Source organism: Hypanus sabinus, chromosome 24 (assembly GCF_030144855.1).
Source record: "Hypanus sabinus isolate sHypSab1 chromosome 24, sHypSab1.hap1, whole genome shotgun sequence".
NCBI classification, from domain to species: Eukaryota; Metazoa; Chordata; class Chondrichthyes; order Myliobatiformes; family Dasyatidae; genus Hypanus; species Hypanus sabinus.
In genome coordinates, this window is record NC_082729.1 from 14831677 (window position 1) to 14851033 (window position 19357).

The window sequence follows — 19357 nt, forward strand, 5'->3', positions numbered from 1 at the left end:
CCGATCCCAGTTTCAGAACAGTGGGGAGCCACTAGCCTTTGACTGTACACCCACAGTTTCCATGTTCATCCCTTTCAATAGAGGGGGAAAGACGTCAGAGTAAGAAGGTGGGGGCAGGGGAGAGGGGGAAAAAGAACCGACATCAGCTTGATCTTTGTAACGTGCTGTAGTTCTAACCAAGTTACACACAAGCAGCCGTCTGGTGGCGTAGTGGCGTCAGCACTGGACTTTGGGGTGAGTGGTCCGGGGTTCGAATCTGGCCGGCTCCTTGCACGCTGTCCATCCGTGCTGAGTTGAGCAACTCGGCCTCGTAAAAATAACAGACAAAAATGCTAAGAGAATGGCAAGGTTCCCACCCAAGACGTGTACTGTATGCAGAGATAGTTACCTTCTAACAACATTCAATATCTCCTTTCGCGCTATTTATATTCTGAACAACAGCCAGTGCTCTAAGGTTGGAAACATGGCAACTAACTTGTGAAGAACACGCTCCTAAAAACAGCAAAGTGATAATGACCAGGTGTTTAATTTAGTGACACGAGAGAGAGTAATAAATATTAATGAGTTACTGAGGACGCCTCATCTTCAAGATGGTATAAAAGGATCTCTTCCATACAAAACAAGGAGCGGATAGTCATACAGCACAGAGACAGGCCCTTCGGCCCAGCACAACTATGCTAACCATTAGGTATTTCTACACTCCCGGTCATCGGCACCAGGCCCACAGACTGATTATGCCTTGGAGATTCAGGCGATTTCACCGAGATGTCACGGGAGCCTCTGCCTCCACCACTGTCCCAGGCAGCTATCCTCCGGGTGAAAAAAAATTTCCTCCTCACGTCTGCCAGGATGCCTGGTTTCGAGGGCATGAAAAGCAGGGGCAGACTTGGATTTTCCCTACAGAGCAGCAGAGGCTGAGGGGATACCTGATAGAGGTTTATAAGATTATGAGAGGCATAGGTAGAGTAGACAGGGAGTATCCTTTTTCCCAAAGTAGAAATGTCTAACACCAGAGGGCGTGCATTGAAGGTGAGAGGGGTATGTGAGGGGTAAGTTTTTGACTCAGAGAGTGGTGGATGCCTGGTAAGGTGGTAGAGACAAATACATTAGAGGCTTTTAAGAGACCTTTGGCTAGGCACATGCATGTAAGGAAGATGGAAGGATGTGGACATTATGTAGGTAGGAGGGATTAGTTCTTGGGGTGTTTTAATTTACTTTTTAGCTGGTTCGGGACAACATTCTGGGCTGAAGGACCTGCTACTGTACTGTAGGACTCTTATTCCTCAGTTTAAACCCTGACTTAAGGTGAGGAGTAAGGACCCGGGTCAGACCCCACTTGGAGTACTGTGCTCAGTTCTGGTCGCCTCACTACAGGAAGGACGTGGAAACCATAGAAAAGGTACAGAGGAGATTCACAAGGATGTTGCCTGGATTGGGGAGCATGCCTTATGAGAATAGTTTCAGTGAACGCGGCCTTTTCTCCTCAGAGTGATGGAGGATGAGAGGTGACCTGATAGAGGTGTATAAGATGATGAGAATCATTGATCATGTGGTTAGTCAGAGGCTTTTTCCCAGGGCTGAAATGGTTGCCACAAGAGGACACAGGTTTAAGGTGCTGGGGAGTAGGTACAGAGGAGATGTTAAGTTTTTTACTCAGAGAGTGGTGAGTGCGTGGAATGGGCTGCCGGCAACATTGGTGGAGGAGGATACGATAGGGTCTTTTAAGAGACTTTTGGATAGGTACATGGAGCTTAGAAAAATAGAGGGCTATGGGTAAGCCTAGTAATTTCTAAGGTAAGGACATGTTTGGCACAACTTTGTGGGCTGAAGGTCCTGTATTGTGCTGTAAGTTTTCTATTTTTCTATGTTTCTATGTTTAAACCATTACTCTCTGGTCTTAGGTATCCTAGCCTAATGTTTTTTTGAACGTTTTTTCTTCCCTATCTATGCCTCATACTGTTTTCCTGTTTCCCTTTTCTGTTGAATCCCAGATTCTATTTTCTCCTAGTCTTACAAAATGCTGGAGGGACTTAGCAGATCAGGCAACATCTATGGACAGGAATAAATAGTCGAAGTTTCGGGCCAAGATGTTTATTCCTCTTCATCAATGCTGCCTGGCCTGCTGAGTTCCTCCAGCATTTTGCATGTGTTGCTCAGATTTCCAGCATCTGCAGAAGTTCTTGTGTTTCCCTCTGTTTCCACACTGGTTTAATACGTTTTTAATACCATGGCACGATGTGATGCAAGTTAAGGTTTAAGCTATCCTCAGTAATCGTGCATTCTCTTGGTTCCCAACAGCAAAGAGACAGTGTACAGAGAGGAGGTATGGAACGGCTGGTCGAATGGTGCAAGCACAACTACTGGAGTCTCAACATGGACAAGACCACAGAGAAGATTGCAAACTTTAGAAAGGTGCAGGCTGACTGCTCCTCGCTGCGCATAAATGGCTCCTCCACGGGAAGTCAAGAGCACCAAGTTTATGGGCGAGCACATAAAAGAATTCAGCTGGTCCCTCAATACCACCTCTTTGACCGAGAAAGCACAGCAGCATCTCCACTTCCTGAGGAGACTGAAGCAAGGGAGACTACCCCCACCACCATTCGAACCAATTTTTATACGAGCACCATTGGGAGTGTTGTTACATTTTGTAACTCCAAAACATTAAAAAAAAATTTAAAGGAAAACAAGGGAGCCGGGACATAACTCATGCACGCATATCACATGGTGCCATGATGGCGTATGCCATTTCCTTACTTTTACATATAACATGTAATGCATTATGTAAACAAATAATGCTTATTCAAACAATATATTGCTCAAGTATTACTGAAATATTAAATACACAACAAAGCATCCTGACCAGCTGCATCACCATCTGGTAGGGGAATTGCTATTCCCAACAAAGGACTTAAATTATATTTGAATACAAGCAGTATGTAGAATAAGGTAGATGATCTTCTAGCACAGCTAGAGATAAGCAGGTATAATGTGACGAGCATCACTGAGTTGTGGCTGAAAGAAGATCACAGTTGAGAGCTTAATGTCCAAGTGTACACCTACCTAGTTATGATCTTGCAATTTATAGCTCACCTGCTCTGCACATTCTCTGTACTGGTACTCTTTGTTCTGCATTATTATCGTTCTACTTCAGTGAATTGATCTGATCTGTATGAACAGTGTGCAAGACGAGCTTTTCACTTTATCTCAGTACAAGTGACAATAATATTCCAATTCTAACACAGTTTCCGTGAGGAACAACCCACCTTCATCCCCACCAGGCTCAAGGGCAGCTTCAAACCCACTGCTATAAGGCTATTAAATAGTTCCCTAGCACAATAAGTTGGACTCTTGACCTCACAATCTACCTTCTTATGACCTTACATGCATTGTTTACGCGCACTGCTCTTTCTCCATAGCTGTTAGACTTTACTCTGCATTCTGTTATTGCTTTACCTTTTTGTACCTCAGGGTGCTATAGATGTGTGGTGGAGAGTGTATTGTCTAGTGTGTATTGTGTACAGTTCTGGTCACCGAATTATAGGAAAGATGTCAACAAATTAGAGAGAGTACAGAGAAGATTTACTAGAATGTTACCTGGGTTTCAGCACCTAAGTTACAGAGAAAGGTTGAACAAGTTAGGTCTTTATTCTTTGGAGTGTAGAAGTTGAGGGGGGACTTGATAGAGGTATTTAAAATTATGAGGGGGATAGATAGAGTTGATGTTGATAGGCTTTTTCCATTGAGAGTAGGGGGAGATTCAAACAAGAGGACATGAGTTGAGAGTTAAGGGGCAAAAATTTAGGGGTAACACAAGGGGGAACTTCTTTACTGTTAACTGTGTGGAACGAGCTTCCAGTAGAAGTGGTAGAGGTAGGTTTGATGTTGTCATTTAAAAAAAAATTGGATAGGTATATGGACAGGAAAGGAATGGAGGGTCATGGGCTGAGTTCAGGGAGGTGGGACCAGGTGAGAGCAAGCGTTCGGCACGGACTAGAAGGGCCGAGATGGCCTGTTTCCGTGCTGTTATTGTTATATGGTTATATGCATCACAGCCTGGCCCTTGAATGGAAAATCCTACAAAAAGTAGTGGATACGGCCTATGTTCCCTCTAAGCCGTGTGTGTCTGCACACAAGTTTTCCAACCAGCGCACAAAGGAAATTAACGTGCGCACAAAAGGTTAGTTACATAAAATAATGTAGTAATTAAGAATTATACTTATTGGAAAGAATCTTTTAGCTAAATGTTTCTGTTAAATGCCAAAGACAGGAGAGAGAAAAAGTAACTGAGTGACTTAAATATGTATGTTATTTTGTTGCTATTCTGTGCAGTTTTAGGTCAAATATTTTGTAAACCTACATAAACTGTGCCATGTGTGCATTCAGTGCACACATACTTTTGTCACAGGAAAGAAATTTGCACAACATTAAGATTTTTGCCCACACAGACTAGTAAAAATTAGAGGGAACATTGGATATGGCCCAGTCTATCAGGGGTAATGCTCTCCCCACTGTTGAGCAGATTTACACAGAACGCTGTCGCAGGAAAGCAGCATCCATCATCTGGGACCCCCACCCTCCCTCTTCTCACTGCTGTCACCAGGAAATAGGTACAGGAGCCTCAGGACTCTCACCACCAGGTTCAGAAACAGTTATTACCCTTCAAACATCAGGTTCTTGAACCAAAGGGGATAAATTAACTCAACTTCACTTGCCCAGTCACTGAAATGTTCCCACAATCTATAGATTCACTTTCAAGAACTCTTCATCTCATGTGCTTGATATTTATTTGTTATTATTATTTTTTTTCCTTTTGTACTTGCACTGTTTGTTGTCTTTTGCACGCTGGTTGAACGCCAAAGTTGGTGCGTTCTTCCGCCGATTCTATGATGGTTATTATTCTATTATGGATTTATTGAGTATGCCCACAAGAAAATGAATCTCAAGGTTGTTATATTTGTACTTTGGTAATAAACTTGCTTTGAAGTTTCATGATCTGGTCTGCATGAACAGCTTGCAAGACAAGCTTTGAGTGACCACAATAACCAATTCCAATTCCAAGACAGCTTCTAACAGGAATCATCCACCCTCAGCCTCTCACAAACTCTGTCCCAGTGTGAAGAGACTGGGCACTTTAAAGTTTTGCCTTAAGGTCAAAGCTTCCTGTATAGTTCCAACTCCACAATTGAAGACTAACCTAAAATTTTTGCACTAAACTCTCCGGGAGTGCAGAACTTTTAGTTTCGTGTTGGAAATGTTATCTACTGAAACACAGCAGGCGTGTTCTGCACTGCGAATTACACATATATTGTCAAACAATAAACCTACAGGCAAATAAATAATTGATAAGAATAAGCACTGATCTATGAATACTCATTGTTCTCTATTCCTCTGGAGTCAAGAGAGTGTAGACGGGGACAGATGGATGTTCGACTGATTTCCTAGCGTCAGAGCCACGCCAGATGATTTCAGAAAATGCTGAACACAAGAGATTCCGCAGATGCTGGAAGCCCAGAGAAACACGCACAAAATGCTGGAGGAACTCGGCAGGTCGGGGGTGCGCCTGTAGAAAGAAACCATCTCTGGACATCCACACATAGCAAACGGGAGAAAGTCTGCAGATGCCGGAAATCCGAGCAACACACACAAAAGGCTGAAGGAACTCAGCAGGCCAGGCAGCGCCTGTGGAGAAAAGTACAGTCGACATTTCCGGCCGAAACCCTTCGGCATAGCATCTGCCCCTAAAAAGAAGGGAAGACTGCTCTCCCTCTTGCTGATACCAACACCCAAGAGCTCTTGTTCCACCCCTTTACACCAGCTCTCTTCCTTCAGTCATGACGAAGAGTGCTAACCTGATATGTCGACTATCGAGTTTCTTCTTTAGATGCTGTCTGACATGTCGCGATTCTCCAGAGCTTTGTGTGTAATTCCAGCGCCTGCAGCCTCTTGTGACCACCCTAAACCTCCTTTCCTCCAATCGGTTCATCCCAGTGGCGAATGAAGTTTACACTGTTCAAAAAGCTTTTGGCTAAGCCATCCAAGGTCCCGGCCTGTGTTTAATGGCGATATGCCAATAGACTTCTGGCAGCACATCAGATGAATGGAAATATGTTGCTGTCAGCCAAAAGGGGTCAAAGGACAAAGGGCATTCAGGTGCAAGCTGTAGACTCGTCATGGGCAATTCTCTCCCAAGGACGCTGAGTTGGAGTCAAAGGGAGAGAGGCATGAAGCCACAAGCATGACATTTCCATCAAATGGTCTAGGTCGTGAGAAAAATAGTGACATCAGAGCAGAGTAAGAGAAGGCCAATAATATTCAGCCTCTCAATTAGCTGATGCACAATCTGCAATGTCATCGCAATGAACTCGTGACTAATAGAGCTTTACAAAGTAGCACGAAGGCATAGTGGTCAGCACGACGCTTTAGAGTACCGGTGACCCGGGTTCAATTCCCACCGCTGCCTGTAAGGAGTTTGCACATTCTCCCTGTGACCGCGTGGGTTTCCTCCGGGTGCTCCAGTTTCCTCCCACAGTCCAAAGACGTACCGGCTGCTAGGTTAATGGGTCATTGTAAATGGTCCATGGAGGGTTGCTCTGGGCTTCTAACGTTTTTCTGCCATTCATTGTTTGGGGTTTTTTTCTCTCTGCTTCGTGGCTGTCTGTGAAGATTAAGGATTTCAAGTTGTGTACTGTATACATTCTCTGATATTAAATTGAGCCATTAGGTTAGGATTAAATCGGGGGATTGCTGGCCAGCTCAAAGTGCCAGAAGAACTCTTAACAAGGTGTATCTCAGTAAAAATAAAGAGATAGAGAGATAGACATGTAGAGGTGGAGAGATATATAAGAAAGAGAGACATGGATAGAGGGATAGAGTGATAGAGAGATTAGAGATAGAGGGATAGAGTGATAGAAATAGAGATAGAGAGATAGATAAATGTATAATATCTAAAAGTACCACACATACAATGCTGGAGGAACTCAGGCAGGTGAGGGGGAAGGGGCGAGAGAAACACCAGCTGATAGGTGAAACCTGGGGGAGGAATGAAGTAAAGGGCTGGGAAGTGAATTAGTGAAAGAGATCCGGGGCTGGAGAAGGAGGAGTCTGATAGGAGAGGACAGAAGACCATGGAAGGAAGAAAAGTGGGAGAAGCACCAGAGGGAGGCGATGGGCGGGCAAGGAGATAAAGTGAGTGAGGGAAAAGGGGATGAGGAATGGAGAAGGGGGAGTGGGTGGGGGTTATTACTGGAAGTTTGAGAAATCAATATTCATGCCATCAGGTTGGAGGCAGTCAAACAGAATGTAAGGTGTTGTTCCTCCAACATGATTGTGGCCTCATCACGACAGTGGATGGACATATCGGAATGGGAATGGGAAGTGGAATTAAAATGGGCGGCCACTGGGAGATCCCGCTTATTCTGGCGGAAAGTACTATGTTTCGAGTAAAGAATTTTTCCCGAATGCCAACCGCAGACAGATAAGCTCTGGCGGTGTTATCCTCCCTTTATTTTGGAGCTCCCAGAAGTGTTTTGCATCTTTGGAAATTAAACTTCTCCCACTCTTTCAAGCACTTGCCCAACCAATTGAACACAGAGAGCCAGACCAACCTTGTTCTCTGGAACCAACTACAGCGCTGCTTCAGCTTTGGAAGCCAGTTCTGTATTAAATACTTAACTTTTTCCTTAAAGTTACTGCACTGATGGTTACCAGGATAATTTATGACGTTGTGGCAGAGGTTCAAAAGCGATGGTTAACGTCGGCATAATTGCTGGCTTTAATTTTCAGACTGATAGATTTCTGTTAAGGGACACAGAAAAAAGTAGCTATATGAGATGAAGGCACAAGACAGATATCACTGGATCAAGGTGGGGAGCTGGGTAGATTCCTTGTGGCGCGTCGGGGTGGTAACCTTCCCATTTCTTTAGCATTTTGTCTGTTGTGGGCACGGAGCGACCTCTCCCTGCTGAACATCGACAGCTCCTCGGTAGAGATCGTAAAGAGCACCAAATTTCTTGGTGTTCACCTGACGGAGAATCTCACCTCGACCCTCGACACCAGCTCCATAACCAAGAAAGCCCAGCAGCGTCTGTACTTTTTGCGAAGGCTGAGGAAAGTCCATCTCCCACCCCCACCCCCATCCTCATCACATTCTACAGGGGTTGTATTGAGAGCATCCTGAGCAGCTGCATCACTGCCTGGTTCGGAAACTGCACCATCTCGGATTGCAAGACCCTGCAGCGGATAGTGAGGTCAGCTGAGAAGATCATCGGGGTCTCTCTTCCTGCCATCACGGACATTTACACTACACGCTGCATCCGCAAAGCAAACAGCATTATGAAGGACCCCATGCACCCCTCATACAATCTCTTCTCCCTCCTGCCGTCTGGGAAAAGGCACCGAAGCATTCAGGCTCTCACGACCAGATTATATAACAGTTTCTTCCCCCAAGCTATCAGACTCCTCAATACCCGAAGCCTGGACTGACACCTTGCCCTACTGTCCTGTTTATTATTTATTGTAATGCCTGCACTGTTTTTGTGCACTTTATGCAGTCCAGTGTAGGTCTGTACTCTAGTGTAGCTTTCTCTGTGTTGTTGGTGGGTTTTTTTTTCATAGTTCAGTCTAGTTTTTGTATTGTGTCATGTAACACCATGGTCCTGAAAAACGTTGTCTCATTTTTACTATGTACTGTACCAGCAGTTATGGTTGAAATGACAATAAAAGTGACTTGACTTGTTTTTTTCCTTACGAGACCGGGTTACCAGCTCGATGCTCAACCCAGTACAGTTGGAAAGTGTGCAAGGAGCTGGTGGGATTTGAACCCGCGACCACTCGCCTCGAAGTCCAGTGTGGAAGCCACTACACCACCGGGCAGCACACACCATCAATTACGCACTATTAAAAGCACCGGGCTCCCCCGTTGCACGGTAGTCTAGTGGTTAGCGCATCGCTACACAGTGACTGTCAATCAGAGCTCAATTCCCGCCGCTGTCTGTACGCTCTCCTCGTGACCACCCAGGTGCTCTGGTTTCCTCCCACATGGTAGGATTAGCGCGTCATGGCCATGCGAAGATGGCGACACTTGTGGGCTGCTCAGGGCAAACCTCACTGATTTGATTTGGGGCCAACTGCATGCTTCGACGTACATGTGACTAACAAAGTTCATTTTTATCTTAAATCTTCCCTGAACCTTCTCTGCCCTAAACTGACCGGTGCCGGAATCTCTTCATCCCATGAACCATTCTGATAAATTCCTTTGCTTCCTCACTGAGTCTGTGACATTCTTCCTAAACCCTGTCACCCAGATTCAAACACAATGCTCCGATTAAGTCGAATTTTGACTTCCTTACTCCAAGCTTCTATAAACTCGTAATTCCATATTCTTTTTATCAGGTGGGCCTGTCAGCAAGTATTTCCAGCGAGTGCAGGAGATGGGTGTTATGTTGGAGTTATATAAGATGTTGATGAGGTCTAATTTGGAGTATTGTGTGCAGTTTTGGTCACCTACCTACAGGAAAGATGTAAACAAGGTTGAAAGTGTGCAGAGAAAATTTACAAGGATATTGCTGGGTCTGGGGGACCTGAGTTATAAGGAAAAATTGAATGGGTTAGGACTGGATTCTTTACATTGAGAGGAGATTTCATAGAGATATACCAAATTATGAGGGGTATAGATGGGGCAAATTTTCTACTGAGATTGGGTATTGAATTGGGTTCACCAGATTGATTCCTGGGATGGCAGGACTTTCATATGAAGAAAGACTAGATCGTCTAGGCTTATACTCGCTGGAATTTAGAAGATTGAGGGGGGATCTTATTGAAACGTATAAAATTCTAAAGGGATTTATGCAGGAAGATTCTTTCCGATGTGGGGAAGTCCAGAACGAGGGGTCACAGTTTAAGGATAAGGGGAAGCCTTTTGAGACGGAGATGAGGAAAAACTTCTTCACACAGAGAGTGGTGAATCTGTGGAATTCTCTGCCACAGGAAACAGTTGAGGCCGGTTCATTGGCTATATTTAAGAGGAAGTTAGATATGGCCCTTGTGGCTAAAGGGATCAGGGGGTATGGAGAGAAAGCAGGTACAGGGTTCTGAGTTGGATGATCAGCCATGATCGTACTGAATGGCAGTGCAGGCTCGAAGGGCTGAATGGCCTACTCCTTCACCTATTTTCTATGTTTCTATGAATTGAATTGGCTGATTTCTTACATCCTTCACATACGTGATGAGTAAAAATCTTTACGTTATGTCTCCGTCTGAATGTGTAATATGCAAATGATAGTAATTTGTAATAAATAGTATGTACAGTAAGATACACAACAGGACAGTCAATATAGCTTAGAAATACAATTGTGTCAGTGTGAATTAATCAGTCTGATGGCCTGGTGGAAGAAGCTGTCTCTGAGCCCGTTGGTCCTGGTTTTAGTTCTGCGGTACCGTTTCCCGGATGGTAGCAGCTGCAACAGTTTGTGGTGGGGGTGACTCGGGTCCCCAATGATCCCTTGGGCCCTTTTTACACATCTGTCACTGTAAATGTCCTGAATAGTGGGAAGTTCACATCTACAGGTGCGCTGGGCTGTCCACACCACTCTCTGCAGAGTCCTGTGATTGAGGGAAGTACAGTTCCCGTACCAGACAGTGATGCAGCCAGTCAGGATGCTCTCAATCGTGCCCCTGGAGAAAGTCCTTAGGATCTGGGGACTCGTGCTACAACTAGAGGTGAAAGGTGAAAAGTTTATGGCGAACTTAAGGGGAAACTTCTTCACTCAGAAGGTCGTGAGAGTGTGGAACACAAGTGGTGCATGCAAGCTTGATTTCAACACTTAAGGGAAGTTAGATAGGTACACGGATGGAGGGTTATAGTCCCAGTGCAGGTCGATGGGAGTAGGCAGTTTAAATGGCTCAGAATGGGCTGGATGGGCCGAAGGGCCTTTTTCAGCGCTGTACATTGCAATGACTGGAACTGTATCATTTTACACTCTAAACCAAATGCATCATTATTCAGCTTAAATCTGTTGTGTGAGCGCCCAGGGTGAAGGGGATGATAGTTATCGAGAAACAAATACATCCCGTCAGCTTGGAACCTGCTTTTCTCTCCCAGTCTTAAAATCGTGAGTCATTCATAGGTGAAAGGATTAAAATAGAGCACCTCTCTTGAATTACAGACCTTTGTGCCGTGCTCCTCACTGATTAAAGACTGACGTAATGGTTGCTTGAGAAATGATCTCGGGACTGTTTGATCCTTCACCAGGTCTGAAGAGCTACGCCATCTTCACCCCTTGCCTACGTTTTAATTGGCCTAAGCTGTGTGAACGTCATTTCAAATATGGACTGGGGGGGGGGGGGGGTCGACCAGCCATTCCACCTCGCGGGTGCTGTCGGACTTTATTACGGGTCCATAGAGCCCAAGATGATGATGGTGTGGAAAAGACTCCATTACAAGATACGCAGAGACCGAACAGAGAAACAGAGGACAGGCCCGTTGTGCTGTTCCGAGCTTTCACCCTCCTCCAAGGTCAATCTACTGCTCGTCTCCCGCTTAGCCCCTCATTCCCAACGCTGCCTGGAAGGAGTTTGTACGTTCTCCCCAAGACCGTTTGGGTTTCCTCCCCACGCTCTGATTTCCTCCCATCGTCCAAAATGTGTCCAGAGCGAGGTTGAAGGCAACGTCGGACTGCCTTAGGGACTCCAGCTCTGGATTTGTCCTCAGGGTTTACTCCCGAAGCCTCTCCCATGAGTGGGTATGGCCACAAGGCAGCGGAGGTTTGAGGTCAGAGTTTTCCCTCTCTCAGATGGACTGCCTTCCCAGGCTGACGAGCTCCATCTACCCAAAAGGGGTTATTCTGTGCTGTATCTCAATATAAAAATATAAATACATAAATACAATTTTCTATCAGCCATGTGCCTATCTAAGGGTCTCGTAAGTGTCTCCGATGTCTCTGCCTCTACCACATTCACCAAGCTCTGCATAAAAAACCTCTTTCCTGTACTTTCCTTCCATCAGCAAAAGACTGGCGGCCATGTCAAGAGCAGCATGGGGTAATGTATTAGCTAACAGGCACTGCACCAGCCCTCCAGACTTCAGGTCCACTGAAACGTGCATTGGCCCCGCTTTGGTAAGACCGTGAGAGATAGGAGCAGAATTAGGCCATTCAGCCCATCAATTTCAGCATGGCTGATCCACTTCCCTCTGTAACCTTTCACGCCCTGGCTTGTCAAGAACCTATCAACCTCTGCCTTAAATGCACCCAGTAACTCGGCCTCCACGGCCGCCTGCGGCAACGAATTCCACCTCTGGCTGAAGAAATTCCTCCCCATCTCCGTTCCCAAATACACTGAGTGACCGTAGGAGTATTTTCATCCTCGTAGGCCCTGGGGGTCTGGGCACAAGTCCCATAAAGAAGCTGTTCTTTCACTGTAACCTCCACCCCCAAGTGATGACGGTCAATGTGGTTCCCTGCTCCTTCTCCTGGGGGGATGCCAGAGCCAGTGCATTACCACGACCCACCACAGTCCGAAGGACAGCCACGCCGACACAAATATCGGTCTCTATCCCCCTCCCCCCCACCCCGCCACCACTCACCGGCTGCCAAAGTTGTCACTGATGTACCCAGGAAGCACTCAAACGGCAAAATATTTAAGGAACTATATTCGTATAAAAATATGTAAATAATTTAAAGCTCTACAAACACGTAGACTCCTAAAACAAATAAATACTTTTAAACTAGCTGCATTTTATCAAATAAAAAGGTCTATTCACCATTCTGAATCCAGCCATTCCCTCTCACGTAAATCAATGGGGACATTGTCTTCTCACCAGCTGAACTTTGTGCGGGAGGGTTAAAATTTCAATAGGCTCAGAACACCGCCAGAGGAAGCGGGATCTCCCAGTGGACGCCCATTTCCATTCCACTTCCCATTCCCATTCCGGTATGTCAATCCATGCCCTCCTCTGCTGTCACGATGAGGCCACGCTCAGGATGGAGAAACAACACCTCATATTCCGTCTGGGTAGCCTCCAACCTGACAGCGTGAACATCGATTTCTCAAATTTCCGGTACTGGCCTCCCCACCTCCTTCTCCATTCCCCACTCCCTTTTTTTCCCTGCCCATCGCCTCCTTCTGGCGGTCTTCCCCCATTTTCTTCCTTCCATGGCCTTCTATCCTCTCCTATCGGACTCCCCCTTCTCCAGCCCTGTGTCTTTTTCACCAATCAACTTCCCAGCTCTTTACCATCCCTCTCCCTCCCGGTTTCACCTTCCCCTCCACCCCCACCTTTTACATCTACTCCTCATCTATTTTTCTCCAGTCCTGCCGAAGGGACTCGGCCGAAAACTTCGACTGTACTTTTTTCCATCGATGCTGCCTGTCCTGCTGAGTTCCTCCAGCATTTTGTGTGTGTTGCTCGTGTAATGCACTGGGAACGGTTTCACTGCTAATGTAATGGTCTTTCTGTAGCAGCAGAGTCTGGGTTATGGTGAGAGACAACGGGGGCTTTGGGATGTGCGCCGTCCAATGAAGGGAGTGTTTCTCGCTTGGTGTGTGCCTGAGAATGAGGTGATCTGGGTCTTTGGTTCATGATTCCCCTCTCCCTGCCCCTTCCCACTCTCAGCCCACAATAGAGACCCACATCAGAATCAGGTTTATCATCACTCACGCATGTTGAGAAATTTGCTTATTTTTGTGACAGCAGTACAGTGCGATACGTAAAATTACTACAGTACTGTGCAAAAGTCTTATGCACCCCAGGTGTGTGTGTGTGTGTGTGTGTGTGTGTGTGTGTGTGTGTGTGTGTGTGTGTGTGTGTGTGTGTGTGTGTGTGTGTGTGTGTGTGTGTGTGTGTGTGTGTGTGTGTGTGTGTGTGTGTGTGTGTGTACTTAAGACCTTTGCACAGGTCTGGATATCACACAGACCCACTGCCACCTTGTAGTAAGACATTAGAAAGGAAGAGGGAGAAGTTAGAATTCTTTCAACATCCTTTTCAGAAGATGCTGGAGTGAACGGTGAAGTGTACTGACCAAGAGAATGCAGATAGAATACTCCTTCAAGCAGCAAATTAATAATGAATGAATTGTCCACTTTACTGATGCAGATGTGGAAAAAGTATTGACTACAACGCAGCCAATGACTTGATGCATTTTATTAAAATAGCCTGTGGAATCTTTCTCATCAGCTTAGAAAGCCTGTTGGGAATATATTCTCGCTATATTTTATTCAGACACAGCATGGATTCCATCCTTCCTCGAGCTGCGCCACACAGCACTCCTCCCCCCCCCCCCCCCCCGATGTAATCCTCGTCTAGTTTACAATGACCAATTAACCTACCGACCGGTGCCTCTTGGACAGTGAGAGGAAACCGGAGCACCCGGAGGAAACCAAGTCACGGGGAAAGGATACCAAGTTCTTACAGGCAGTGACGTGAACTGAACCCGTGTCACTGGTACCATAAAGCGTTGTGCTAACCACTACGCTACCGTGCCACCTATAGGCGCCTAAGACTTTTGCCCAGAATCAGAATCAGGCTTAATATCAAAGGCATATGTCGTGAAATTTGTTTGCTTTGTGGCAGCCGTACATTGCAAAACGTAATGATAAAAGCTGTAAATTACATAGACACATAGAAAACCTACAGCACAATACAGGCCCTTCGGCCCACAAAGCTGTGCCGAACATGTCCTTACCTTAGAAATTACTTAGGGTTACCCATAGCCCTCTATTCTCTGAGCTCTGTAACCTGTCCAGGAGTCTCTTAAAAGACCCTATCTTCGCCAGCAGACCATTCCACGCACTCACCACTCTCTGCGTGAAAAGCTTACCCCTGACATCTCCTCTGTACCTACCTCCAAGCACCTTAAAACTGTGCCCTCTCGTGCTAACCATTTCAGCCCTGGGAAAAAGCCTCTGACTATCCACACGATCAATGCCTCTCATCATCTTGTACACCTCTATCAGGTCACCTCTCATCCTCCATCTCCAAAGCAAAAGGAACATTAGGGTAAACAAATTTCACGACATACGTGAGTGATGATAAACCTGATTCTGATATGGGTCTCCATTGTGGACTGAGAGTGGGAAGGGGACAGTGAGGGGGGAAGGGAGAGGGGAGGGAGTGAGAAGCACCACAGGGACATTTTGTAATGATCAATGAGCTAGTTGTTTGGAATCTGATGACCATGCCTGGGGTGTTCTGGCACCCCTTCCCACAACGCTCCGCCCTCGCCACTTCCCAACACTCCCACCAGATTTACAGACTCGCTCTCCACACGTTGTCAAGCACAGTACTGCGCAAAAGCCTTTGGCACCCCAGGTTTATGTATTGTGCTGAGGGAGTGATGCGTGTGAGGCGCTCTTTCCCTCCGCTAGCCTGCAGGTCAGCCTTGGGCAAGTTGTAGCCCCTGCGTAGCCTAACGATTGTGGTCACATACCCACGGGATCCGGTGGTGGATGGTCGTACGAGGAGCTGGTCCTGGTTATGCGACTGGGGTCACCTGTCTTGTAAAGACACTGAGTGGGTTACATGGTCAGCACAACATTGTGGGCCGAAGGGCCTGTAACATGCTGTAGATTTCTATGGTTCTCTGTTCTGTGTTTTGGTTCGGAGAATGGGATGGGCAGCTGGAGGACTGAGCTCAAAAATAGCACCTTAAGGGCAGCGATGGAACACCAGAGACTTCAAAGAGCACAACAGGATCACCAGTGATCAATTGTCCAATGCCGAACAATTTGATTTTTAATACATTCCGAATCAGAATCAGGTTTAATATCACCGGCACTCGCCATGAAGTTTGTTGTCTTTGCGACAGCAAGTACAAAGCAATACATAATAATAGAGAAAAAAAACTGAGAAATACATTAAATGTATATATATTAAATAGTTAAATTAAATAAGTAGTGCAAAAAGTAGAAATAAAAAAAGTAGTGAGGTAGTGTTCATGGGTTCAATGTCCATTCAGAAATCGGATGGCAGAGGGGAAGAAGCTGTTCCTGAATCACTGAGTGTGTGCCTTCAGGCTCCTGTACCTCCTCCCTGATGGCAGAGGGGAAGAAGCTGTTCCTGAATCACTGAGTGGGTGCCTTCAGGCTTCTGTACCTCCTCCCTGATGGTAGCAATGAGAAGAGGGCATGTCCTGGGTGGTGGGGCTCCTTAATGATAGACGCCACCTTTTTGAGGCATTGCTCCTCGTATTTCAAAAAAAGCAGTTAGAAATTCTATTATCTCATTGACCTCTGGGTAAAAGACATAATACTGCTCCCCGTTCCCTCTGCAATGTACCTTGTGCTGGATCGGTGGCTGTTGGCAAATTCTAGGCCTTAGGAGCAGTCAACTCTGACAGTGAGACGCAAATGCATCATGTTCATAACAGACAGGACGATGTCATTACATTGACTGACCACAAGACTGACTCACACGGCAATATGCAAAGGTTCAAATGATTCAGAGATTCAAAGTACATTCATTATCAAAGTGTGTACAAACAGTATGGCCTTGAGACTTGCCTGCTTACAGCCAGCCGCAAAGCAAGACACCCGAAAGAACGCAATTGACGAGAAAGGAAAGACCAGCACCCAATGTGCAGAGAAAGAAGAAAAACAAGCAAATCATGTAAACAATAGAAGCGAGCGACAGCATTCCGAGCCTCAGATCCAAATCCCTGGAGCAGGCCCAAAGCCTCAGTCTCTACTCAACACAAGCCAGAACCTAGCCATTGTAAATCGGGGGACCGCTTCGTCAGGCACCTCCACACCATCCACCACAAGCGGGACCTCACGGTGGACAAGCATTTTAATTCCCATTCCCCTTCCGACATGCTGATCCACGGGCCTCCTCTTGTGTCAAGATGAGGCCCACCCTCAGGCTGGAGGAGCAACATCTTATATTCCATTTGGTACCCTCCAACCTGATGGAATAGATATCGATCTCTTCTTCCCAATGAACAAATCCCATTCCCCTCCCTTCCCGTCTGACTTTTTACTTCTTCTCACCTGTCCACTACTTTCCCCTGGGCCTCCTTCCCTTTCTCCCATGGTCCACTCTCCTCTCCTATCAGATTCCTTCTTCTCCAGCCCTTTCCAGCCACCTAGCTTGACCTATCACCTTCCAGCTAGCCTCTTCCTTCCCCCCACCAACATTATTTTATTCTGGCATCTTCCCCCTTCTCTCTCAGTCCTGGAGAAGGATCTCAGCCCAAAACGTCAACTGTTTACTCTTTTTCATCAAGCTGTCTGGCCTGCGGTGTCCCTCCAGCATTTTGTGTGTGTTGCTTTGGACTTCTGGCATCAGTTTAGTGATTAGAACATAGGAAAAAGAAATAGGAGCTGGAGTAGGCCATCTTATGGGTCAAGCCTGGTTATAATCTGTCAGTTTCAGGTCAGCCTGTATATCAGAGGAACGACCACAATTCTGAGACTGGGCTTGGTCCGGCCCTAGTTGGGATTCAGTATGAGCCTTTTAAATCCAAACATACTTTATAGGCAGATAAATTAGGGGCACTTAAGAGGCACTTAGATCAATTAATGAATGAAATAAAAGTAGCAGGTTAAGTGGAGGAGAAGAGCTAGATTGATCTTGGACTAGGTTAAAAGGTCAAGGTTCAAGGTTCATTTATTATCAAAGTATGAATGCAGTATACAACTCGGAGACTCGCCTTCTCCAGATAGCCACGAAACGAAGAATACCATGGAAGGAATCAAAGAAAAACATCAACCCCCTTCACACAAAAAAAAATCACTCAAACGGCAACTTCAACTCCCTTTCCCCCGCGTTCTTATTGTTGATCGGAATACTATAGTGGGCCTACGGCCTGTACTGTGCTTTACCATTCTTGACTACTGTTCACCCCTCTGATGTAGACCTGTCCCCCTGTTATCAAACTCTTGAATGGACTATTTGTACAATACGATAGACTCTTGACCCCCACTACCTACCTTGTTCGGATCTTGCGCTTCCTCATTTACCAGTGCTACAGTAGATTTTACTCCTTACTCCGCATTGCTGTGGGTTTACTTTACTCTAGGCTGCAGGGATTCCAAACCTGGAGTCCAGGGACCCCTCAGTTAATGGGAGGGGTCCCTAGCATGAAAGAAGGTTGGGAACCCCTCTAGCTCAACGCTCTGCGTAATAGTTTGATCTTGGTACACGTGACGTAATAAACCAACAGCAAAATCAGAAACAAAATTGTTCTGACCCCACGGACTTGGCTCTATTCACCTGTATCTCCTTTCAAATGTATTACCTTTCAGAAGCAAGTGTCCCGCACGCCTTGCTGGCAGCTGTGAGTAATGAGACTGGCTTTCTCTGTAGATGGGAAATGTGGCAGCCTCGGCCTCCTTGCACTTCTCCCCAAGCAAACTACACTCCAATTCCAATTTCTCTGCCTGAGAATAGCTGGTACAGCCCGAGTTCCTTAGGAGACATGGCTTTGAAGGTGTTTGAAGGTCCCTGCCAGTACCAGATAAAGAAGCCCTTTCATAAAGGGTTCTTCTCGGGATTTGGACAAGGCCAGTGTTATACGTGCTGCTTGTCCTTAGACACCCCGGGAAGATTCTGTTTGAACTGGTGGTGAGCTCAGGACTGGCCAGAGGTGATGAAATAACTCCGCTATGAAGTGGACTCTGGCCTTGTGGGAAAGTGCGAGACAAACAGGGGCAAATCGGTAGATAGCAGCCCCCACAAAATGCTGGAGGAATTTGGCAAGTCGGGCAGCATCTACGGAGGGAAGTCAACCTACCTGCCTCGGCCCAACGCATTGCCATTTATTGCCCTCCATAGATGCTATCTGAGGTATCTAAGATCTTCCAGCATTTTGTCTACTTCGCTCAAGATTTCCAGCACTGGCGGAATCTCTTGCTGTCTCATTGTCGGTTTTGTGGCTTATGTTAATTTTTATTCCCATTAAGGCCCTGCAGTTCTGAGCAACATCAGCGCTGGCAGACTGGCAGTTGGCGCTCATACCTCCCCGATTTCATTCGCTCGTTATGGGCCGTGCCGTATGACATCATCATTCTGTGCCATGTCATAGGATGCAGGCAATCATGGTTTTTCCATGACCATGATTGTTCTTGGCAAATTTTTTTTTAACAGAAGTTCAAAGGTTCATAATATTGTCAAAGCATGCATGTACAACGTGTGTGTGTGTGTGTGCGTGTGTGCGTGCGTGCATGCGTGTGTGTGTGTGCCTGTGTGTGTGTGTGTGTGTGTGTGTGTGTGTGTGTGTGTGTGTGTGTGTGTGTGTGTGTGTGTGTGTGTGGGCCTGTGTGTGTGTGTGCGCGCCCGCTGGCATTGTCTTGGGCATCTGAAAACTGCTGGAGCTAATCCCTCTTCAGGTCTTTTTTTACGAGGTCAAATTGTTAGCTTGACACT

At 46.2% G+C, this 19357-nt stretch overlaps 1 protein-coding gene across 2 annotated transcripts in view; it reads right to left on the bottom strand.

The window, feature by feature from the left end:
• The window catches only part of LOC132380492 (syndecan-3-like), a 287981-nt gene that overhangs the window by 165018 nt on the left and 103606 nt on the right, over window positions 1-19357 (bottom strand). The gene's annotated exons all lie outside the window — the stretch shown is intronic.